This window comes from Manis pentadactyla, chromosome 12 (genome assembly GCF_030020395.1).
Source record: "Manis pentadactyla isolate mManPen7 chromosome 12, mManPen7.hap1, whole genome shotgun sequence".
Lineage (NCBI taxonomy): Eukaryota > Metazoa > Chordata > Mammalia > Pholidota > Manidae > Manis > Manis pentadactyla.
The window spans coordinates 49,410,854-49,436,393 of NC_080030.1; the positions used below are offsets into that span (position 1 = coordinate 49,410,854).

The 25,540-nt window shown below is 37.4% G+C and overlaps 1 long non-coding RNA gene across 1 annotated transcript in view; it reads left to right on the forward strand.

The window, feature by feature from the left end:
- The window catches only part of LOC118923242 (uncharacterized), a 154,916-nt gene that overhangs the window by 123,955 nt on the left and 5,421 nt on the right, over nt 1-25,540 (forward strand). Inside the window, exon 3 of the long non-coding RNA XR_008992736.1 lies at nt 24,975-25,069. This is a non-coding gene — a long non-coding RNA (uncharacterized LOC118923242). The remainder of the gene's footprint in view (nt 1-24,974; nt 25,070-25,540) is intronic.

Sequence of the window (25,540 nt, forward strand, 5' to 3'; positions counted from 1 at the left end):
CCCTTATTTAACTTCTACCAGCTGCACAAATATTTCTCTCACAACACTAGCTCATAACCATCTCTCCTTTACTGAGGTCATATAGTACTGGTATAAATGTAGTGGTGCTTAATTGATGTTTAAAGCTGTAATTTAAATTTTCACCTGCATGTCTTGTCTCTTCAAGTGAGCCTATGAATTCTGTGGAATTGGATAGTGTTAAAAAAAAAACTTCTCTATTCTCTAATAATGAAAGCATGCATACAGCAAGAAACTCAATAGATTTTTGAGTTTTAAAGGATATTGAGTTTTTACTACATCTCTCAAACTTTACTGGGTGGGACCAAAAAAATGGAAGTGTAATACATAGTCCCTATTCTTAAAATACAGATAACCAAGCTAGATATTTTGTTTAGGAGCCTAGCAATTTGCTGGAAATTTGGCATTAGAGGAAGACTGTTAGAATCATCTAAATTTTCTAGCATTAAGATAATGCATTTTGTATATACATACATATATATATGTGTGTGTGTGTATATATATATACATGCTGGTAAAGTCAAACTGTTTATTTAAAACTGTAAAGTTACTTACAAGTTTTGTTAGTTCCATTTAAGCTCTAAAGCAATGACAGGTCTTATATCAGTGTGTATAACCATTAAAAGAAATATTATAAAGTGAAACAAGTTTGTAAAATCATATACTTTTATTAATAGAAAAATAACGCTTTCAAGTGTTAAATGGATCTTCAGCTGTATGGTGAATTTTGTCTGAGCCTCAGCACAGCCGCCTCATTTAACTTTCAGGCACACTTTAGGAATTATGGACATTGCATAGGGCCAAGTATTTTGTCTCTCTTTCTTTTTGGATAATTTCTGTTGCTTTATCTTCAAGTTCACCAGTCTTTTCTTCTGTGATGTGTCATCTGCTATCCACTGTATTTTTCCTCACATTACACCATTGCCCTCTCTAGAAGTTCAGTGTGGGCCTTTATTTTTATTGCCCATATTGCTACTACTTAACATAGTCATGCTTTACTCTAGTTTCTTGAACATACAGAATACAGTTAAAATAACTTTTTGTGGACTTTTCTACTAATTCTGTCATCTGTGTCATTTATGGGTCAGTTTTGATTCATTTATTTCTCTCCTCTTTATGGGTCAGATTTTTCTGCTTCTTTGCATACTTGAGAATTTAATATCGGAGGTAAGGCTTTTACTTTATTGAATACTAGAGATTTTTGTATTCCTAAAGATATTCTTGAGCTTTGTTTTGCACATAGTTAAGATGCTTGGAAATAGTTTTACTCTTTAAGATCTCGCTTTGAAGCCTTGTTAGGTAAGACCAAGACAGCATTTAGTCTGGGGTGAGTTTTCCCATCCCACTAAAGCAAGACCCTTCTTAATACCCTAATGGATGCCCCCATCAATTCTAAGGCTCTCCACTCTGGCTGTTGGGTACAGGCACCCTGCTTGGCCCTTATGAGTACTGGGCACTGTTCCCTCTAATACCTTCAGTGGTTTTTCTCCTGACTGTGGGTAGTTTCCTCATTTGCACATGCTGGTTAATATTCAACTGAATACTTGATGTGCAGATCTTTGGAGTTCTCTGTGCAGTGCTGTCCTTGCCACACTGTGATCTGTAGGCACCTTCAGCTCCCTGCACGTCCCTGTCCATGTCTTCAATGCAGGGAGACTGCTGGTCTCTTACTGAGTTTCCCCTTCCTGACCATGGTGAAAACTTTCTCCAGGTAATAAACTGGGCAACTTCAGGGCCCACCTGATTTGCTTCGCTTCTCTCAGGGATCACGGTCCTTTACTGCTGATGTCTGGTATCTTGAGAGCTATTGTTTCATATTTGTTGTCTGCCTTTATAGTGCTTTGCAGACATGAGAATAAATCTGGTTCCTGCTACTCCATGTTGATCTGAGACTGCCTATTTTAGTATTTATTTACTCATTTGTATAATATTCATTAGCCTGAAGAATTCAAGGTGCTGTTTGGCAATGACTAAAGAAAGGATTTAACTTAATGTACGCACCTAATAAATGGGGAGAAAGCTCTGTAAAATCTGGACTAAGAGAACATATTAGTTGTTTTCATAGCATGATGTAACGTATTGTTAGCTCTTCCTTTTTGTAACCTTTTATCTATTTTTAAATACTGTAACTAAAAGTTGTATGATTTAAATTCAGTTGTGAATTTGTTGAGATTTCAAAACAATGGCTCTTTCTTCTTTTATTTCCAATCTGACATGCTGAAAAGCAGCCACATTGTGTGGTGAGGGAGGAGGGGAAGGACTTTGTGACATGCATGAAATTTTAGCCATTACACAAAATGATAGGGTTTAGAAGATGTAAATAGCGTGGTTTGGACAAATCCACCTACTTACTCCTATTTGTAAGAAGCCAGGTTTCTTAAATTGATCTTAAGTGATCATTTTGCTTTCACTAACCTCTCTGCAGCTACAATGGAAGGAAGTTTGCATGTGTTGGATTTTTAATGATTTTTCTTACATGCTTCTTAGGTCATTCTATGGTGAAATGCTGTCAGATTCCTTCCTTTTCCCCATGCAGGCATGCATGCGTGCACACACACACACACACACACACTCATGAAAACACAGACATCTTCCAGAGAATTTCCCGATGTACTCTTCTTTGAATGTAATGACATTTATTTACACAGGAGGCTAGACACTAGATTCTTTTCTTGGGAAATTGTGTCAGAAACACATTTTGCCCATTGGTTTTTATTGCAACAGCATACGTATGTACCACTTATATATTTAACATTTAGAAGGCATGGAGACTGATGAAGGATTCTTGATATGAAGTGCTCTTATCGATCTGCTTTAAATATTTAATGTTGAGAAAACATCCTCTTTCCTCTCTACTGATTTTTTAAAAATTCTCCTTGGCAAACCATAGAGCAGAAGCCAGATTGAAGACAGACCCTATAACTTTACCTCTTGTGCCATGTTTTGCGTATTTACTGTTAACTCAGTATGGTACCCCACATATTCCATTATATGTTCTCTATCAGTTGGATTGAAATTGTTAGTGGAGGCCCAGTGAATAATTTATAGCCCCAAAGGTGAGGGCTCTGTCTAAAAGGGGTTTCTGTATTAACTTTTTAAGTTGATTTTTTAAAAAACAGCAAAAATGGAAGAACAATTTAGATATATTATAAAATTGTATATATCCACATCCATACATCCTGTCCTCTTAGCGTGGTACTTATAAATTATATCGTTTTTGAGCACTAACTTAATTGTCAGGAAGTCTGTTAGGTGCCCTATTTACATAACCTCTAGTTCTCACAACAGCCTGCAGGGTGGGTACTGTTATCCACATGGGGGACATGAGAAAATAGGCCCGGAGATACAAATGATTTGTCCAAGATCACATCCATAGTAAGAAGCAGACTAATGTCAGACTAAGTACTACCACCCTAAGAGATGTAGCAACTTATCCTAGGTTTGTTAACAGTGGTGAGTGTACTTAGTAGATAAAAAATCAGAAGGTTAACTAAGTACTTTTAAAATAAGATGCTTACTAAGAAACCTTTATTGAGAGAGGAGTGTGTACTAGACCCTGCCCTGGGAATAATGGATTATAGAGATAAGCAAAGCCAACTTTGCCCTGAGGAGAGACAAAGGGAACAGCAATTACCCAGCAGTGTGCCAGCCTGGTTTCTGAAGAGTGCATGCACATAGTGCCTAGGAAGCATGGACAGGGGACTAGAATCTTTGGGGGAGTGAGGTGGGGCAAGTGTTCTCAGAAGGTGTCAAGGGAGAAATGGTGCCAGAGTGGAGTACTGAAAGAAGAATAGAAGGTGATTACCTTGATATCTCTGGCAAAAGTCAGCTTCAGACCAGAGACCTAGTCTTTGTTTGCTATAGTTAAGGCTAATCATGCCTATTTACCAACTTAGGTACCCATTCATACCTAAGATCTGTCTTTTAAATGTTTTAAACTTAACATTATAAACATTTGCTACCTGCTGCCAAATATATCATATTGCTTTATTTCTTACAGCTTGAGCACACATTCTATAAAAGACCTTGTACTGGGAATTGTGTGGGATACCAAGATGAAAATAATTCAAACTCCAAGAGCCTGCCATTTAATAAGGGACCAAAGCACTGTATTCAGATGTTTATGAAAGAAGGGAGCATGAAGAGAGCTTCATAAAAAGAACAGAAGTGTTCTTAGGCATGCTGACAAGGAATGATCACTACGAGCTAAGAGATCCATGATGAGACTCATCCCTCCATCCACCCACCCACCCATCCATCCATTCATCTACCCACCCATCCATCCATTCATTCACCAGATGTATATGCAGAGCATTTATTATGTACCAGGCTTCATGGAACAGCTGGCACATTACCTGGATCTTTTGTGTAGGTAGGTTATACTAGATCATGATGGAGGTGATAGGAAAGTCTTTCAAGCAGAGCTTATGGCCCAAGCAAAGGCATAAAAATGGAAAATGCTTGTTATGCTTGAGAATAATGACTAAGCCCACTTTTCTACAACCTAGGTTATTTGAGTAGATGTAGAGGAAGATTAGGATAGATAGATTCTAGAGGATCATAAATGGTAGTACTGGGGATTGGAATTTGGTAGGAGATAGGAAGCCACTGAAAGTTTTTGAGCAGGAGAACAAGGTTAGAGAGATTGTTTTAGGAAGCTTCATGTGGCAGCCACAGTATGTGGTTAAGTCAGTTGGGGGGAAGAGCCTGGATAGGAAGATCCCCCTGTAGGTGGCCATCATTACCCCACCTATTTGGTTAGGACTCACTTCTACAGGTCTTGGGCCACTGATCGCTCCCTCTGTTCCTCATGGCAGCTTTCCTCCAGCTGGGGGCTTCGTGGCCTTGTGCACAGCCTCTCTCCTTGGAGTCACTTTAGCTTCTAGGCCCATAGTCCCTCCCAGTCCTGCAAAGGCTTTGAATCTAGGGATAGTTTCAGTTCATGATGACTGTGACACCACTCTAATTTACAGGTACACACTGAAGGCATTACACTTCAGCAAATATAAATTTGGGGACTCTAAGTTCAGTACTTGGGGGTGTTTTATATTAGAACATGGATATGAAATGTCACCCTCATTGAAACATTGTTTCTATGGGAAAATAATATTTGACTTACATCATTTTAACTTACAGGGATTTCCCAGCATTGCATCCAGCAGTGGGCACCCTGCCTGTCTCTGGATGATAATACCCATGTCTGCTTGTCTTCCTTCTCACTGCTCCCTTCAGTCCAGCTTTATGAGGCACTCTGCCTCCAAGATATCTTCATCTGGATACACTGGTTGGCCTCAATGCAAATTAAATATGGAGTGTACTCAGGTCATGCAAATTGAGTTTCATATTTGCTTATACTAAACATGAAGGTAATACTGCCTTCAGCAGACTTTCCAGCCTTACAGTTCTCAGTTCCTCTGTAAAAAACTATGATGTAGTAGCGAAGTTGACTCCTTGTGCACTTACTCTTTCTCATCTCTAGGCAACTGGCTCATTGTTCCACCTCCCTGGGCTGTTTTCCCCTCTGATCTCTGCCTTTAAAATTCTCCTGATTCTTCAAGGCTCATGTCTAATGTCACTGCCCTTCACTCAGCCATCCACAAGCACCCCAGCCACAAATACAGTTTTACCTCCTCTGGACTATTCTTGTCGTACTTGTCACAGACCAAGAGCTGGTTCCAATGCCAGCTCCTTACTTACAACTGGTGTGACCCTGGCTAAGTTACTTAACCACTGTAAACCTCATCCATAAAATGGGAGTGATACCATTTACCTCCTGGGATTATTTTCATGATTACTGAAAGTAATTACTAAAGCAAAAAGCTTAGCCTAGGGTTATCTATCACATGGTGTATGTTCAGAACGTGTCAGCAATTTTTATGTTTTACTTTTCTGGGAATAAATTCTGAGGTCAAACATTCTTCTTATTTATCTTTGTTTCTCCCCAAAACCTAGCTGTCAAAGAGCCTTCAAATATACTAAACATTCCATAAGTATTTCCTGAAGAAGGAACTATATATATTTAAATTGCAGAATTCATCCCCAAAAAAGGATTTTACAAAAAAAGTGACCTTAGGTTCTAGTGCACCAGGGAAAGTCCTGATTTTAAAGATTAATAACACCCCCTTTTACTCTGAAAAGTGCAGCAGTTTGGACAATATATTTTATGGGCACCCAACTTGTGGAATATTTTCAGTTCTGAATTATCCATGTTACTTTTCCAATTATATTGCTATTTATATTTCATGTAGATATTTTGTCTCTCAAAAGTGATGGTAAGCTATTAGAACACAAACCATTTCATATTTTATTTCTCCAAAATGTACTGAGTGCATTGGGAGTACTGACAGTGCAGTAGGACCAGGACATACATACAGAGCAGTGACCCAGGAGGTGCTAAGGTTGAGTCAGTGTGGACCATGACCTAAATGTTGCTTTTTTAGTGAAGGCATTAGTCAGTGAATAGCTGTATTAAGCTCTATGTAAGTGGAGAATAGTCATCCTAATAACTGTGATGATAAGTGTCCACTGGAAAGAATTTCTTTAGGAAATGTCTACTTGTTTCCTTACTGTAGACCATGCATTAACATAGCACCTAAAACATGGTCTGTGTTCCATAAATATTTGTTAAACAAATGAATGAATGGGGAGGGTCTTGGTACCCCACATAATTGGTGTTTTGTGAGTGTCTACCAAATTCCTCTTGGGTCCTTTGTAAATGGAATAATAAAATATATTTACAGTCTGAAGACTCCAGTATGCCTAAATATGAGCCCAAAAAGTTAATGAGATTATAGGTCTAAGCAGACACCTAGTGTTCTCATACCTTCTCTAGAAACTACTACCATATAGTTTCTTTTCTCTGAATAAGCTCCTTTTCTAGAAGAAAAGTGAAAGACTTCTTCCTGTAAAACTCTTGCCATATATGATAAGAGAGCAAATGAAGGCACTTTTCCTCTCTGCTCCTCTCTTCCAACAAAACAAAGACAGATCAAGTTCTTTGTGGAGGAATGTTCCTGTGTTAGGTGGAGGCGAATTTGGTGTCTTCATTATACTCTCTAGGCTTGTTGGAATCTCACAGGATCGGTGGGGAGCTGAGGCCTCCTTGAAAAGGATGTTGGCATTATTTGTTTCCCTTCCCCTCTGTGGAGAGCACCGGCTGCACCCTCGATGCTGGGACCAGCCATGAGAAGTGGTCCAGAGTCGTGTGCCGCGCTCATCGTGCTTCTCTGGCTCCTTGTTTCCCTAACGATGCCTGTTGACCCTTGTCAACCCACATTATGATCCCTCTATTTACAGCACATCTTCCTGTTCATTTACCTGGTACATATTTTGCATATAGTTCATCCTGAAGGGTGGATACCTCATGATCTAGCATTACAGAAAGTGATGTTCTATTACTGCAATGTTAAGGGATTTTATTGAATAGGTGTTTTTTGTTTTTGTTGTTTGCTTATTGTTTGGACAAGGGCTGAAATTCTCGTAGTCATATCCTACGGAGTCAAATTGAAATGACAAATATTTCCCATTCACCTTTTTAAAGTCTTCAAAACAATGATCTAGCACTTTTCATATGGTGATTCCTTCAGCCTCTCCCAAAGCTGAGGGGAAATGGCCTTATATTCCAGCACATGTCCTTATTAGGATGACCTATTTTCTTAAAAGCGTGCCATCTCTCCCTTTCTCCATTGACCATCTGTCTTAATCAACTCAGGCTGCTAGAACAGAAATACCATAGACTGGTATAAATAATAAACATTTATTTCTTACAGTTCTGCAGGTTGCAAGTCCAAGATCAGGCTGCCAGCATGGCTGAATTCTTGGTGAAGACCCTCCTGGCTTAGAGATGACCATGTTCTTGTTGTAGCCTCCCGGAGCCAAGAGACAGGGGATGCACGCTCTCTTGTGTCTCCTTGTAAAAGCACACATCCTAGCATGGAGAGCTCTGCCCTCCTGACCTAATTACCTCTCAAAGACTCCACCTCCTAATACCATCCTTTGGGGTTAGATTTTCAACATATGAACTTTGGTGGGGCGGGGGCGGGGACACAAACAGTCCATTCACATTAAATTCACATGAAAGCAAGACATTCATCCTTCACTTGGTTCTTGGATGCTTCTGTCCCTCTTGTCTTCACCATGCCACTCCACACGTTTTCATTACCTGCCTGGTCCCAAAGGGACTAGAATTGTGAACCTGGATATTCTAAAATTTATCCTGGTATCAATAGATCAGGAGCATGTGAACCTACTGTGCATACCTTCTAAAACCCCAATCTTTGTGGGACAGTTGATCTGGTTCAGTGTGGATGCTTCCAACTTTTTTCTGAAATTGAATGAGCCTGGCCAAGCCAAAACCATATATAGTATTCATTCAGAATTACTCTCAAGTCTTTTGAGCTCTCCATCACTAAGGTGTGATTGTTTAACATGTGGCCAAATTCTTGAAAATTGAATTTATACAAGTTGGGTAAAAAATAAGCTGGTATTGTGCTTCCATGTGCAATTAAAGTTTGAACTCCAGGTCACTGCACTGTATCATTATTTGCTTGCAAACTTCATAAAATAATTAAAGAAAACAGGTAAAAATAGCTTTTGATATTCATGCTTACGAGCTTCTTCAGTAAAAGTTGAAACCCTTATGAGTTCAACAAAGGTTTATAGGAAAATGTGAGAATTTGGTTCTTTTCCCAGGCCTCCAGCCTCCCGTCCCTGAAGACCCTGGTGCATAAAGGGGCACCATTGCCACATGCAGGGCGCCAAAGAAGAAGGTGTGTTCCCTGTGACTCAAGCAGGTGTACCTTGGCCCTGGCTTTCAGGAAAGGAAGGGTCATTCATTGTTCCCCCCACCGTTTGCTCTGTCCTGATATTTGCCGCACACCCATGGTGTGAAGGTAAATGCTGAGTTTATTTTCAGTGTGGACATCTGTGCTCTTTGAATTTAGGCAGACCGTCTTCTCTTTGTGCTCTGAGTTACTGTGTACTTGTGTGCGCCTGCTTGTGTAGCTGTTGTTTTTGCCTCATTGCTGGTTACAGCTGTGCAATATACAGACAACAGTTGTTTCACGGTTAATCCTAAGTCTATGTGCCCACGAAGTGTAGGTGAAGTCCTTTTTTACCCTCTTCTTCAGCTAATTATATGCCTTGCCTATGCAACTGTAATTATTTCACCAGCAACTGCAAAACCTATGTCATTTCTCTTTTAAAATAGAGTCAGAAAAATAATAGAAATAAACCTTTCTTAAGAGCTTATATGGTTAAGCAAACTCCACTGAAGTGAAGAGATTCCTTGGATTGGAGCATTAACCGTAGCATCTCATCACCTGCAATTTTCAGGTGATGAGGAAATACTGGCATATGCACTTATTTTCTTCTTGGAGCTTAAAGTCATGCTTGAAAGATTTCATTTAGTGAGAATGAAATACACTAGTGATCATGACCTGGTCAGATGTAGACTTCTCAAAAGTACTTTACATATTACAAAGTTTTATATGATACTTTGAAAGATGATATGTATTCATTGTTGGTGTCCTTAGTGGCTTACTTACAACAAAGATTTGAAGTGTCTTTTTCATCCATGTGTTTGATCAGTTTTTAAGCTCAATGGATTTTAAAACTACTTAGATGGTAAAGCATTGGCATCAGGGTTTTATTATCATGTAGTATCTAGCTTAATTACAGAAATATGGCAGAAATTCACCTGTCGTATCTTAAAAAATGTAAAATTCTAAAGCAAATTGCCTGTTAAATAAACTGTGTCACATTTCCTCATATTTTCTTTATTTGTTGCTAGTGAATTTTGACTCCATGATTCTCTACACTCTGTAATAGTCTTTTATTATGGGGGATTCTTTTGGGGGGCTTTGCTTGTGATGCTTTTCTTTTTTCTCATGGTTGTGTAGTTTTTCATCAAATATACTGGGTGTGGGTGGATTGGGAAAAGGAAGGCAAGCAGTGAATTAGTAAATTTTAAGAGAATTTGATCTAAATACTATGTGCTTTATATATATAATTTTTTTTCTCCTCCAATACTGCATGGGCAAGCCTTGGGTATCCTGGTTGGTCCACTCAATCAGGAAGCATCTCTGAAGTTTCTAGTGTGAGTGTGGCCGAGACTGGCTGGCTGTTTACTAAACCCGTGTCCTGGACTTCCAGGACTTCCAGGACTCACAGTTAGGCAGCGTTTCCCAGCCTCTCCTGCAGTTAGATGAGCCATACAGCTGACTTCTAGCGAATAGAAGTGGATGGAAGTGCTACGTGCCACATCAATGCCTGACTCAAAACCTGACCCCCAGCTGACCCTACATGTTTCCCCCTTTTGCTACTTTGAGGCAGATAATCATGGTGGCCTGGAATCCTTGTTGCAGACAGTGAACCGTAAGGTTAAAGAAGCAATGGGTTCTTGAATTGAGGAAAACACCCATCTTTTGGGACACTCGTTTTAGATTGCTATTGTGAATGAGCCATTATACATTTTGGATTTTGTTTGTTTTAGCAGCTAGTAGTACATTAACAAACACATATAGATCCCTTCCTCCAAAGACCTCCCCTCTAGGCTGAGAGATAAGTATATCAAAACTGTGAAACATGTGATGAACTATTAGTAGATATCTGTCTTGTAGAATCACAGAACATAGGATACCTTCAGGGAAGAGGGATATTCTTAGACTTAAAGATGAATAGGAATAAATCAGATGTATCCCTAGGTCCTTGAAAGATCAAAATCCAAGTAAGAACTCAAGTCATGATGGGGAAGCCTTGATGGGGACACCTGTGCAACTGTAACTGAGAATGAATTTAACATTCTTACATTTCAATGATCTAGTGATTTTCATTTCAATATTATTTTCATGTGTATACATTCATTTATTTCTTCAAATCACTAAGGAAGTAGTAGGGCAGGAATTATCATGCTTATTTTATATGAGGAAACCAACGCCCAGTGATTCTAAGTAATTTATCCAAGGATACATAAACAGGAGCAGGAGAGCTGAATCAGTGTGCCGACTGAGAGGTGTCTTGGGATTGGTGGAAATATTTGGGGTTCTAGGATTAAAGAAAATTGAGTTTAGTATCTGTTCCTACCCTTTATTATCAGTGTGACTTTGGTCTTCTCTAACCTTCTCAACTGTAAACTTGTTATGTTACAGTGTTGCCATGAGAATTCAGGGGAATGAAGTATTTTAATGTGCACTGGTACTTACTTTTGTCCAGCTTCCTTTTCATGTTATCATGGTACCTCTAACATGCATCCGCACCTCTCTGTGCCCATGTTCTCTCTTTTTCTGCTATGGGCCAGTGCATGACCTACTACTGGTGAGACTTGGGGAAGACCATCTCTCTTCCAATCTGCAAACCCATCAGAACAGTATGGAAGGCTGTATGAGCCGTCCTGACTCCCCTTCACCATGCAGGCGCTAAGTGTGTCGTGTTCTCTGTGCTGTGCACTGAGGGGCCTCTTGCCGTCCTCAAGTCTGTTCCGAATGTAGGGTTTCTACCTAATGATTACTATGTAGCCAGTCTTTGCCAAGCAATGACATTCTTTACCCACTAACATCAAGAAGCAGCAAAGGATAAAATGTTGATGCCTCTAAAGCTATTGTCTTGTATAGATCACAATCGCTGTGCCATCTGGGTGGTGTGTAGTTGGCTCAGGGAGAAACACTCAATACTAAAACATTAGAGATACTTTGTTTTAGAAAAGAGAACTAGTTCTCTAAATTATTTCGATGTACATTAATACTTTCCATGCATTTTTAAGGATCCCTCCTCCTAAATCTCCCCAATTCTCCCCTTTTCTTCTGCTTATCATCCCTCAAGATATTAAAAGGAAGCCATTTCTAAGATTTTGCCTCCTGGTTTTAATTTTAATCTGTCAACAACTTCAACTCTTTCTCATCAGATAGATACTCTAAGTAGAAAATGTGTCCTTTTCATATATAAATTTTCACATATAAATTTACTCATTATGATCAGTCATGCATTTGTTTCTGGGCATATTGGGCATATATAAAAATGAAGGCCAAATCCTTAGAAATTTGAAGTGATGTGCTTGGAAAAGAATCAAATGTTTCATAGGGAAGCATAAATCAGGTAAAGATGCCATCTGGCAGTTCAAGCCCCACCTTATTAAACTTGAATTGTGCCCTTTGCATAGGAGAGGCAGAGGTGCTTAATGGTGATAATAATGACTAATATCATATTATGGATGCTAATTGAAAGTTGATAAGTATCTAAAAACTGCACTGGCAGAGACACACTTCAGCAGCTGAACATGGTGATATTCTCTCTCCTAGGTTTAATGCCTCCAATATTTGTGAGCAATTAAGACAGTTTTTTCACACTGGTCAAATGTAGACATTTCAGTGTTTTTTGCTGCCACTCAGCTGTGCAACCCAGACAGTAAGCCTGAAGTAAAGAGGAAATATTTGCAGCCTAATCTAGTTTCTAGGGAAGTTCTTGGGCAACAGTAAGGTTTTTAACATACTGGAGGTGGGTGGGAATAAATAGACTTAAGCAATTTGACCTGCCCTTGAAGAGAATCTGTTATCCAAGGGCATTAAGTGAAATGTGAATTTTCATGTACAAGGTGAGGAAGGCCAATTTCAAACTCATGCGTGGTGCTGGGTCACTGTCAGAGGCTCGGTGTTGATAAATCATTCTTTGCTAGCCTGCAAAGAGACTGTTTTCTCTCACTAACTAGATCTCAGCCCAAAGGTTTCCCTTCTTTCTGATATCACTAATTTGCTCCTCTACCACCTTGAATATTAATTACAGTTTCAGGTTGCATATTAAAAGTTGGCTGACAGAATCCGATGTTTGGAACTTTAATAATTTCCTTAGGGAGAGGAAGGGATGCTTTTAGCAGTGTTAGTTTTCCAAATAATTTGTTGATTTTGAAGCCAGCTACAAATGACCAGAAATTCACTAATTTTTAGTCAGTATTCTATAGGAACAGAGAAAACAGTGAATAGCAGTATGAATTTCAGTTTTTCCAAGAAAAGATGATGCCGGGTGCTCCCTCTTCCCTTTTTCTTAGTGTTTTATTCCCTCATGGAAGAATGGCTGTTCCTGATGTTGTCAAGATGTATATTCCCATCTGTTTTTCAGGGGTGCTTAGGTGCTCCTCATGGGCTGCCCTGGGGGTCTGAATGGCTTTCCTGCTGATGAGCCAAGAATCAGAGCTGCATATTATGCTAGTCATTCTGTTTTTTATATATAACAGAAATTCTTACATTAATTGATTCTATTTAATAATTTCTATTTTATGGACTACAGTAAAAGTTGGCCTTTTGAGTATTTTCATACTTTAAGTTAAACCTGCACTGAGAAAAATATCTATGCATGCACACACCCCCATACTCTCACATGTACTTGCATACATGCAAAAATCAAATAGCCATTTTCAACTAATTTGATACATTTGTTTTTCAGATAGTTCAAATAATAAAAGTCAAGTGCCTATTTTTGTATATACAATGTTTGCCTAAATTTACAGCTGTTGGAAAGTTACCTCTGTTAGTATATAAATAAGAATGCCCATACTTTATGAGTATTTATATGTGCCAGGTTTTGTCCTGAATCATTTACATGTGTTATCTCATTTAATGCTCAGAATAACCTTCTGGCATAAGAACTATTATTATCCTCATTTTATAGTGAGGAAACAGATGTTACAAGCATTTGCTATTTAACCAAGGTCTCTTATCTGGTGAACGATGTTTTAGAATTGGGACCCAGCTCTAGAGTCCTTCAAATTCATCATCCAGACACTATCTCATGGGATCACTCTTGACCTTGAGCAGTCAAGAACAGAATTACTTCTCATTTTGAGAAAGTGAGGGTGACAGTTGCAACCCTGGTAAAAGACTATTCCTGGATGTCATGCCTTCTTCATTGGCCTGCAGGTTGATCTAGGAAGTGAGAGACACCAACCAAAGGGTTTTAAACCTAGCAATTGTATGATGCCTTTGACAGCAAGGAGTAGAGAACCTGACCCAAACTCTCTACGGCAGAAACAGAAATATTGGCTCATGATCGTCAACGATCCAGGGATACTGTGCTTTCAGGATAGGCTTGATCCAGGGGCTTATGAAAACTTAAGGATCTGATTTCTTTTGTTGGAACTATTTTGACTCTGTCCCTTCTGGGTATCAGGTTTGTCATTAGGCTGTCTTCCCTCATGGTAGTAACAGTGACAAAAGAGATTCCTGACATCCAGTCCTTACACACAGATTAAAGGAAGAGAGAATTTGTGGCTTCTCAGAATGGAAATCTTTCACATTTGATAGGTACTACCTACTATTACCTTGAAGTTCAATTCAGAATCATTTATAATACTCTTCTTGACGTAAAGTAACTACCTTAGAAGCAAAGGGAAGCATTTTCCAGATACATGTGTACATACGGTGTGGGCACACCAATCACAAATGTACACAACAGGAAAACTGTTATTCCAGAAGAACAGCCCTTGGCTTCCATTCTTGGATCACATCATCTCCATTTACACTATCTCAATGATTTGTGCCCACTTTAGCTTAAAGTCTTAATTGCTGTTTCCTTGAAGAATATATTTCAAATATAATATTTTCAATGAGTTACAACTATTTCCTTTGTCCTTGTAGGAAAGGGTTGTGAAACAACTTAGAACTAAAATTGTTAAGTCAGTTTGGATTCACTTGTGTAGATCAAGTTTAATGCCCAAAAGTAAATAAATATTTCCCATCCAGAACTTCGAAGTGTAACTATTTGACCCTCTAACCCTATTCTGTAGAAAGCAATCTAGTCAATAGAAATCTTCTTTGAGATATCTTTGTCACAGGAAATAAACTGACAAGAATATGAAAGATCTTCATTTATAGTAAACCCTTGGTGAGGAGATACACTTTATAAATGTTTTCCATATGATGTGCATATATTTTTTGGCTCTGAGTGTTATGTCTGTATTGGTTTTTTTTCTTGCTTTGTTTCTTATGAGTAAGGATTTCTACCCTCTGTGTCCCCTTTCTCCATGAGGAGAAAAGAAGAAAAGGAAGGAAGAACTATTTTATGAAACAAGGCATGGCAGCAGGTAATGAAGAAGGTTTCCCAGAGGCTTATTTATTACACTGTTTCTGCTGTCCTATTCACTTATATACAGTTTCTGAAAAATGGATTTTTATTGTTAACAAGTTGCAGAGAAGGGATCATAATAGTCAAAAGGGCTGTGGTCAAAATCTAGAAAAATATTAGTGGTGAACGTGCCGTGTGTCTCTAAGGGCAGAACCCTGTCACTTTAATGGACTAGATATCACTAAGCAAATGTGAATTTTAAGGGCTCTTAAGGATGTCATTGGTTCCTTACAATTAAGAAAATCAGTAATCCTGACTGGGTTTTTTTTCCCATGTGTCCTGTCCCATTTACTAAACCAAAGATTATTTTTTAGTGTAGGATATGCCAGGCACAGCTGAAATAATGCCTTTTTTAGCTTCTGGGTTGGAGATGTTGCGACATTTGGGCGAAATGAGCGGTAAACCTCCCTAGGGCTGGTTCATCTCCCCACCACCTCACAGCAGGACTTGTGCGTCTAGAGTTCTCAGGCTTTGCAGGCCCTCATCAATGGAAACTCACTGTTGGGCAGATGCAAAAATGATTTTCAATGGATGAATAAGATGAATATAAGTTGACTGCTGATTTTGGCTAACCTTGATTAACTGTAGAGTCATAACATTATTCTGTTGTGTAAAAAGCTCTCTGACTGTTACCATGTTATTAGAACTTACTCAGGACCTTCAGTGAAACAGGAAGTATTAGTTAGAGCACAGGCCTTTAAATTTCTTCTTTTTTTAGTTTCTTAGCCACAAAACTGCTCTGTTCACTAGTATTAACAACAAGAACAACATCTACTATTTGGTGATTTAAAATTGACAGCTGACTTTCACATGCCATCTCAATTTTTGGCTCATGATAGAGTAATAGAAAAGTGGGGCCAGTACCTTTATTCTTCTCATTTTACATATGAGGAAACTCAAGCTCAGAGAAAGTGAGGCAACCACCCAATATAGTCCATGACAGAGGGGAACCTTAAACCTCTATTTTCTGCCCACAAATCCCGCACATGCTCTGTTAGAACCTGTTGGTAGGATCTTTGTGGTCCACAGAAATAGCCTTGCACTCAGAGATAGGAGGCCAGGGAGCTACTTGCTAATGGTGTAATCTTTAAGAGATTGTTTGACAGTTGCTTAAACTTTCTGAGCCTCAATTTCTTCATGCTCTTCTCACATTAGAAGGATATTCTGAGGTTGAAATGATAAACTTTGAAAAAAATGCACATACATAACATACTATTAAAGCATTTTCCTCTCTATTTTGTATTGCTAGCTATTGATTAAAAGACATATTATATTTTGCTTGTCCAAATAATTTACACCATGTTAAAACCAGAGAGCAGATGCTGTAATAAAATTAGTTCTGGCACCTTGTCTAAGGCCCTTAATGAAATCAGAGCAAGCTGGATAAATTAGACAATATGATAAAATATTTAATTCTGTAATCATCTCTGTGTTTTTATTTGCTTAATTGTTTTTGCTTATTTTTCTCCAGTTTTGTTTGTATTGATGAGGTGCTAAGGAAGAATCTGTAATAAGATTTTTAAGGCAAATTCTTTTCCTTTTTATGATATCTCAGAGAGAAAGAGAGTGTGATTCTAAATAATGTCAGTAAATGGGAAGTCAATAAATAGTGTGTGAATTAAGACCATTTGTGAGCCTGCAGATTTGGGCAAACTGCTTTCAAAGCTGAAACAAAAGCATGTATTTTTTAATTAATTTTAATTTTGTTTCATGGTGAATTATTTTGGTTGCACTGTTTAAATTGTATTCTTAAATTATTGATATGTATGCAAATAATACAGAAAGTAAGCCAATATGCCATATTGGATATTGGTCAATGTTCATTGTAATCATGAACCCCCAAACACACATTCTCTAACATTTGGATTTATTTGAAAACAAAGATCAAAGTAATCACATATAATTGGTTAATCAAAATGGCACCAAAAATGATTTTTAAACTCTAATTGATAGTTTAAATTTTTGGTACCTTTTAGGGTAGCTGATGCTTATACCTTCAAAGTAGAGATTGACTCGATATTTGAAATGCTTTCTGATCAAATGGATTCTAAGCTTGTTAAAGTACATGTGTCCAAATCTGATTTTATACCCTATGGATGTTCAACAAATAAAAAACATGCATCCAGTCCCTTCAGTACACTACACAGGATTTGTGTGTAGGATCTGCCAGTGTAAGTTATCTGCATCCAAGAATATGTCAGATACATTTACTATGTCTGCTGCTGAGCCTTGACAGTAGCTGGAAATTCGACCATGTCTCAAAGATAATATAATTTGACCATATTATTTCCATATTATTCATAGGCAGTTCCTTAGAGAAGGAAAATAATTAATGTTTCTCTTGATTTGTTATATGTGCCTCTTCTGTTGTATTTACAAAATCCTTTCTTTTCTTGAAATCAATACAGCTGAAAGCTGAAGGAAAAGAAAGTATTTGGGGAGTTTCCACATTACTTTTTATATACCGGGAACCAATTAGTTTTCACAATTGTGCTGTTCAAATTTCAATTTATATATTGAAATATATAAATAGATTCAATTTTGGAAACAAGTCTCCAGCCACATTTATTATTTTTGTAATAGTCCCCATTATTGAGGAGGGTGTGTGTGCACATATCGGTGTGAGTAGGAGACAGTGGGATGCAAAGGTAGGAATAGTACTTGAAGCTAGAAAAGTTATTGGTCAAAATACATGTCCAAAGGCCTCATACTTCCTAGAGGAAGGCCCCAAATTTAGCTTAAAATGTATATGGATGAAGCCAGTTTTCAGTAAAAATAAAATTCTTCTTGATATTGACCAGATAAAATTCTCCCATGTGTCTTCCCTTTATATAAACCACTAAAAATCCAAACCACACAGTTCTTTTTTAATTACTCAGTAAGCTAGAATAGATACCTTGCCTTGTCCACAGTAGTAAGCAATACATATTTTGGGAAACCACTGAACTGGAGAAAAAAAAATGTGGCATAGAATCAACATCAATTTCCTTTGATAAAATAAAGGAAAGAGTTTGCCCAATAGTCTCTTACAAATACCTGCTTGAAACTTGGGTATTTTTCTAGGTTTAACCTTTGTATGCAGTGATATATTCCAAAATGAGGCTGCAAATATGAATGTCATTCAGAGTTTTTCAGAGTGCCAGGGCAGTACCTGAATAGTGATGTAGCACACATCATTTTAAAGCTTTCCTGGTTACTTCATTTGGGTAGAGCGTGGCTTCCATGTGGACCACTTGCTTCTGTTGAGTATTACCTATTTTTTCAAGCCCTTTGATCCTATGCCTTCTTGAACTCATTGACAATAATTGGTGATGAAATGATTTGCTGTATGCTTAGTTTTATGTCCATATCTAAAGTTGTGAGGGATAGTACCCACCCTATATGCCTCACCCATCCTGGGACAGTGTTGAATCAAGATTTGTAGTTTGACGTACTAAGGTTGTATACCTCTACATTGGTGCATGGGTTAATTTCTCCACTTCCTGTAAAATTTTCAAGAGAGGAGATAGAATTAATTATCTCAGCAGTTCAGTTATTAGAGGTGGATAGGGCCCTTCTGGTTAAGTTATATGATATGTCACAGGTTTTGCCTTGATATCTTTTTGAGGTATCTTTATTAAGTATAGACCTCTTGTAGGGAGACTGAAGACAATGTTTTTCCACCATATCTGAGAATCAGTTGTATCATGAAATAAGGAATGCAATTCAATTTTTCAGCTGTGCACTTTCATGGCTTTTGATATTATTTCCATTGATGTAGAAGGCTCTTCCTTATGAGATGGATTTTCCCTCAGGCAAAGTCAGCCTGTTTTATGCACACGTATAAATATAATGCATATTTTATGATTTGATTTCCCTATTCGTTTTGTTTATATAATCCAAAATTAACATTGGCCTTTCTTTGTGCTAATCTTGGCACATCCTGGCATAAAATGAAAATCGGAGAAAAAATCATGACCTTATTTATGTATGCCTGTAGCAACCAAATAGTAAACATAAGCCCTGTCAAAGATAAAATGAAACGTGGCAAAATGATCCATTAGGGTTATGACTTTGTTATGTCATAGTCCTCGTTAGAGGAAAGCAGTCCAGTAGTCCTCCTTTGGTTTTATTCTCTAAATATTTAGTTAAAGAATAAATATTTAAGATAGCTTGGCCAGAAATATTTACCTACCTACCATTCAACATTAGGGGATAGAACAGAGGAATTGAAAGGTAGGGAAAGAAAAATAAAAATGGGAATATAAAAATAAAAATCTCTCACAAGTGAGAACACAAAATTTAAGATTTTTAATTATACAAAACATCTAATTGGCCCCACACTTTTGGCAAAAACAAGGCAGCACACACCATTCTATGGGAGTAATGCCTGTGACGTGGGGTTACCTGTCTCCGCAGGCTTCCTTGGTGCGATTCTCGTATATGAACCAAAAGGTTTACCTCCACTAATGTCCGTGAGAGAGCTGTCCTTGCTCTGGGGAAGATGATCTCACGACTCGATTTAAAATATTTACTTTAAAAAGTTTTTCATTATAAGAGCATAAGAAGCCTGGTAACATAAAATAGCTTATGCTGAAAAATTGTTGGGACTTAAATAGTTATTTTTGGATACAAAATGATGGCCAACTTATGGAAATTGATCATTTTGGCAAGTGGGTTTGCTACCATTTATTTACTTATTTTGGAAAAAATTAAAATTTTCACAAATTTATTTTATTTTCTGTGAAAATTGATGAGCAGTTCAGTGGAGCATTGGCTTTTAGCTACTGTTATTTTCAGTTTCTTTGACTGATTAACTTTAAAGTATGGGTAATAAATGTCTTTGCTCATTTTAAGTTTGGTATCATTTATTCTTCATTTTTCATTCCTTTACTCATTCAATCAGTTTCTGCAATAGGGCAAAACTGATAAACTTTCAATAAGAAGAAGTAGTAAGAATAGTAGAAAATAACTGACGTGAAATTTTGAAGACTTAAGTCATAGCCCACACTGAACACAATGACCGGGGGGTCTTTAAGCAAGACCTTTGACGTCTCGGGTTCTTAGCTTTCTCTTCTGTTAGTTGACTGGTGGATTCTGTTCCATTAGTTGGCAAGTGACTTCTAAACTTGTTCACAGTACACTCCCTGATTTAGAATAAGCTTAAAAATCAGTGGGGAGAGAAGTGGATAATTATATATTTGCTCCTAAAACAGGCTAAATATGAATTATTTGATATCTAATATGTCAAGAAAACAAACCTAAGTTACAGTTCTGATCTTGGAAAACATGACGTGTTTAAGAACACATGTGGGGAGAAGTTTGCATTGCCAATACCAGATGGGCACAGTCCAGATGCAGAGTAAGAACTACCTGAATCATCAAAGAAAGGCTAAATTATGTTCAGGAGACTGTAATTAACTGAAGGAGAAGGCTAATGCACTTTGGAAGATAATCATTAGCAGATGTTAAAAAAAAAAATTATTTTCTCTGTGGTTTTTACCTAATCACAAAGTGGTATTAGTGAGAACACCTTATTCCCTAAGCATCCTCATAGACCAACATTTCACCACACTAAAATAAAATACATGGAACTAGAGAGAAACTGGAATGATAGTCTTTTATTTTTATTTCATCTGACAAATGTGTTTATCTCTAAACCTAACATTGAGAACTGTTTACTTTGTATATTAGCATAGTTTTCTTTAAAGATTCAGTATCAATGCCTTTCTAAAGACTTTCTAATTCTCTTATAAAATTGACCATTCTTTCTTTTGTGGTCGCCCTAAAGTTTGTTTATACTTACATAAAAATGCCTAAAATGCATATCGAATTCATTTGTTCACAATGCCTCCCGCCTAAGTGCAGAGATCTTAAATGTAGAGCCTACCTTTTCCCTTTTTGTACTTTGTAAACTTAGCCCATTTTCTAGCACAGAGTAGACATTCTAATACATGTCTACAAGTGTCATAAAATAGGAACCCTAGTTAAGGAGGCTTAAATTACAATCACGAATTCGTATGTACCTACTGTTTTTTTGTTGTTGTTTAGTGGTTTTGTTTACACGGTGCTTTATTTGGTATCTTTTCTGTGCTCCAGCACCAACTATCTGCTGACATGCAGCAGTTGACCAAAGGTAACTCTGGGTCCATTTTTATAGGCTGATTCTGGGACCAGAACCCTCAACAAAATGGTAGAGTAGGTAAATTTTGACTCAGTCTGTCCCAACCTCCTCTTGTGAACACTTCCTTTTTCCATATACATTTTTGTCTTTCCAAAGCCTTCCACCTTTTTGTCCCAGTAATGAACTGACCCCTGTTCCAGAATTACCACTTTTCTCCTTTCCTACTTGGATCTCTTTCACCCTTTTTCTTCATCTGTACATTCAAAACCCAACCCCAATCCTTGCCTTCATATCAAAACTGTTTCTGAAGATCTAAGCTTATAGTCATTATACAGATCACAGTGCGTTTGTGTGTTTGTGGATCTTCACAGCCTATGCCTGCCTCTCTACCACTTCCCGGGCACCTCTTACCTGGCCAGAGTGAACAGTGGACCTAGTTAGAGCCACCTTCTTTTTTTGTGTGTGGGTACTGGGAAAAGATGCCTCATTACAAAAAGCTGGTGAAATTGATAAAGTGTATCTTGAACACCTGCATTTCTCTTTTAGGACCCTTCTCCCATCTTTACCTATTGCTTTTGACTCTCCTGTACTCCCTACTGTAAATAAAAGTAGCCTTACTCCAGTGTACAAAGAGTAGTAGTCATTCTTTTAAACATGTCCTATATAAGGTTCATATCTTGTTTCCAGGTCCTGTTCTCCACTTTTTCATAGAGTTAATGCTAATGAAAAATATTTTTAATTGTGACAATTCTCCTCTACAGTGTAACTGGTTTATCTTAGCAGCTCTTCTACCAAAATTGTGTTTTAATGTGTTTTTGTTTAACCTTAGAAATAAATGAGAATACTGGAAGATACTTACTTTGCATGGGAAGTTGATTGATGAACTTTAACCTGTTCCAAGATTTATCAGAAAGTCATATTAAACTATAACCTGTCTTAAAATAATTTGGAATAGAGAATTGAAATAATAAATAATAAAGTATCCTACCAACAATGAATGTTTTTAAATATCTATCTATCCATTTATGGATCTATCTTTCTGTCAACCTGCCTGCCTACCTATCTCATCACAGCTCAATGTGGTCCTTGCTTAGCTTAGCGATAATAACCTGCAGGCATCCAAGAGTAAGTATCTAATGCCCAGGATTTTTTTTTCTTTTCCTAAGAGTAGAAAGGCTGAGAAACCACTAGATAGAAACAATAGCACTCAAACTTTGCAAGTGTTTTGTTTCAAATAGGAGATCGAAGATTGGGAAATATTTGTAAGAAGCTTTCCTATAAACCTGCAGGTGAAAAACAATCAGTCTGCACTTTTAGCTAGGTGGAAGATAATTTTCACCTCATATTTAGGAATTAATTTTAAATGACCTGGGGATATTTAACATGATCTGTTAACACTACTTTCTGAAAACTTGTTAGTTTTATTGAATATTAAGGTTTCACTGCATGGTGATTTCTTATGAATCTAATGACCTAAAAGTAAAGTTAAAGAAATGAAAATATCTCCTCTTTCTTTTATTCCATTGTTCAATAGTAATCTATGTGAACTGTTGATTCCTAGGGGACATAAGCATGAGTTGTCATATTACATTCAAAACCCAAGAGCTGTTTGGGAAAGATTTTTCCTTTATTATGGTGAAGAAATTGAGACACAAAAAACTCAAAATTAATGCAAAAACAATTTTTGAGATGATTATCTCCCTATCTTTTTTGCAACAGTAACAGTAATTACCTCCCTTGTAGAGTCCATTACAATTTGTAATGAAATGGTTTATGCAAAATCACTGAAATTGGTGTCATAATATCATCTAGATCTTTGCTTTAAAATCACCTGGAAGCTTCCATGAGCCAAAATACAACTACAGCATCATTACCATTGCTTTTTTGTTCTTCAAGGGAAAACCAAATATTCAAGAGGTTTTTGAACTGTAAACCATGTGACAAAAAAATTTTGAATCCTCTTATTGAGTGAAAAGAGGAATCTTCTGCATTCTCAAATTCCAGACATACATGCATGTGATGAGTGTTTCCTATTTCCAGTGGGCATAGTCCTGAAAGAAAGACTGGAAAAGCAGAGTCAGAAGTGGGAGCATTGCCCTGTCACAGTTTGTCTGGGGGGCACTCACATGCTCTGCTCTGCCTGTGGAAGCTGTTGGTAGAAACCGGTTGGGTTGCAACCCAGTTGGAAGGAGAGGGTGTCAGTGCTGGGCTTCTGAGGATTATGTTCTCCTCTTCCCTTCCTGCCTCTTGGTTTACTGGCTATGAGATTGCCAGTCATAGGTAGTTACTGAATACTGCAAGTTATCGTTCCCTATAAAAACCTGTATCTGTAGCATCTTGGCCCATGTATGTCTTGGGTGAATTTTGCTCAAAATGCAAAATAGCTCAGTGATTTATTCTTGTTTACTTTTTTTTTCTTTAAGCACATCAACTTGATTTTTTTTAAAAAAGAGGTACTATTTGGTTTGTTAAAAATGTAGATATAGTTAATTATCTTACAGAATATCTGCATCTTTTTTAAGGTGCCACCATGATTCCCTTGGTGTTAAATCAGTCATGCTATTGGGCTTTGATGGAGCTCTTAATTTTGAAAATAGTATTGCTCATCAAGTGTCATTTTGAGTGCCAGCAAATAGTTGACTTGAGGCAAGAAGAACAAAGTTTAAAGAAGAAAATCTAGCTTTCGCTTAATAATTTGCCCTTTGCAGCAACAGAAGCTTATCTGACCACCCACATTCATCTGGCTGCTGACGAGGTTCTTGCTTCAATTGCAGAAGCTATTTTTGCGCCTTTTGTGTCTTTTGAGGAACTGAGTGGGCCTTCTTGCTTATAATGATTCATGTCTCAAAGTGCACAGGGTGTCCTGAAGCATTACTTCAGCAATGTGCAGAGAGGAGGGGAGCATTAAAGCAAACTTCTTCCTTTAAGCCCTGCTCACATGAAGCAGCACTGGATTAAGGCACATTTCAATTGTCATGTCTTGATGCTTTAGTCCTTCCTGTGAAGTAATATTTTTCTGGAAGAAAAAGGAGTATCTTTGAAAAAATGAACAGATACACAATAACCATTTAGGGGTAATGAAATAATATTTTTATATGGGCCTTTTATAGTGGGAGATATGCCATCTTAAGATTGTTGCTTGATTAATCTATTTGGATTAACTAGTTTGACCTTCTGTGCATTTTTTTGGATCAGATTTCGATAAATATTAATTCTAAGTATGAGAAAGTCCCTTCTTTGTTACTGAATAGGGTTTGTTAAGTCTCAAGATTTTACTTGGGTTGGTTTTAGCTTCCTATTTCAGAAATTAATTGTAGCACAGAACAGAACATTGCTGAGATAAGCCATAGAAGAGAATTCATTTTGAGGTTTTCTGAGACTTCGCCCTGTGGAGTTCAGTTGGTGATGCACTAGAAGGTTCTGTGGGAATCTCAGCTTCAAGGCAGAACTATGTTGTGGTCTGCAATGGTGTGATTTCTAGTTCCAATACATTAAGTGTTATTTAGGAAAATGCTAGCATTATTTTTCTAATTGCCTCTGCTTTCACAGTTACAGGCAATTCTCTTTGAATACAAGTACTTATTCAAAAGATTTAAACTATGTTAAAAGGAAGGAATTTTTTTTCTTGAGAAAAACATCATCTTGAGAGATCCAGTTCCAAATTAGTGTCTGTGAATGAGCAATAAGCATACCTACAAAGGTCACTATGAGTATCATCATTTAAAAAATATTCTTCATCTTTCAGATTCCCAGAAGTTGTGCGTGAGTTCCTGTGGGGAGAGTTGGCATTGTGGAAGGCAAAGACGGCTGGGATGCAGTTTTTTGATATGAGGATAACAGGTTAATAATTAAAATGTATTATTTTATTCTCTTGAATTTTACATTTTGAAAAGTAATTTTCGCCTACTGTGTGCCCACATGTAAACTGACTTTGTTATCAAATCTGGGAAGAAGCAGTGTACAGCCACCAGAGAGGAAAGTGTTGTGAAGGTTTGGTCTGGTTTTATTTTGGTTTTCATAATAGACTAGTTTTCATATAATTTCTTCAGTTGAGATACCCTTATTCAAGAGGATTTCTTTCTGACAAAATTTATTTTCATGTAAAATTCTACTTAGTAAATCCCAATTGCTTTTGGCTACAGAACGGGAAAACATTCATTAGCACTAGGAAAACAAAATCATAATTGTAAAAAAATTTCACAAAAACTCATATCACAAAATATTAGAAGAAGCAGGTGATAGTCAAAATAAGTCATAAATATCTTGACTAAATTAGGCAAACTGTACAAATATCTGCAATCATGTCCTCCT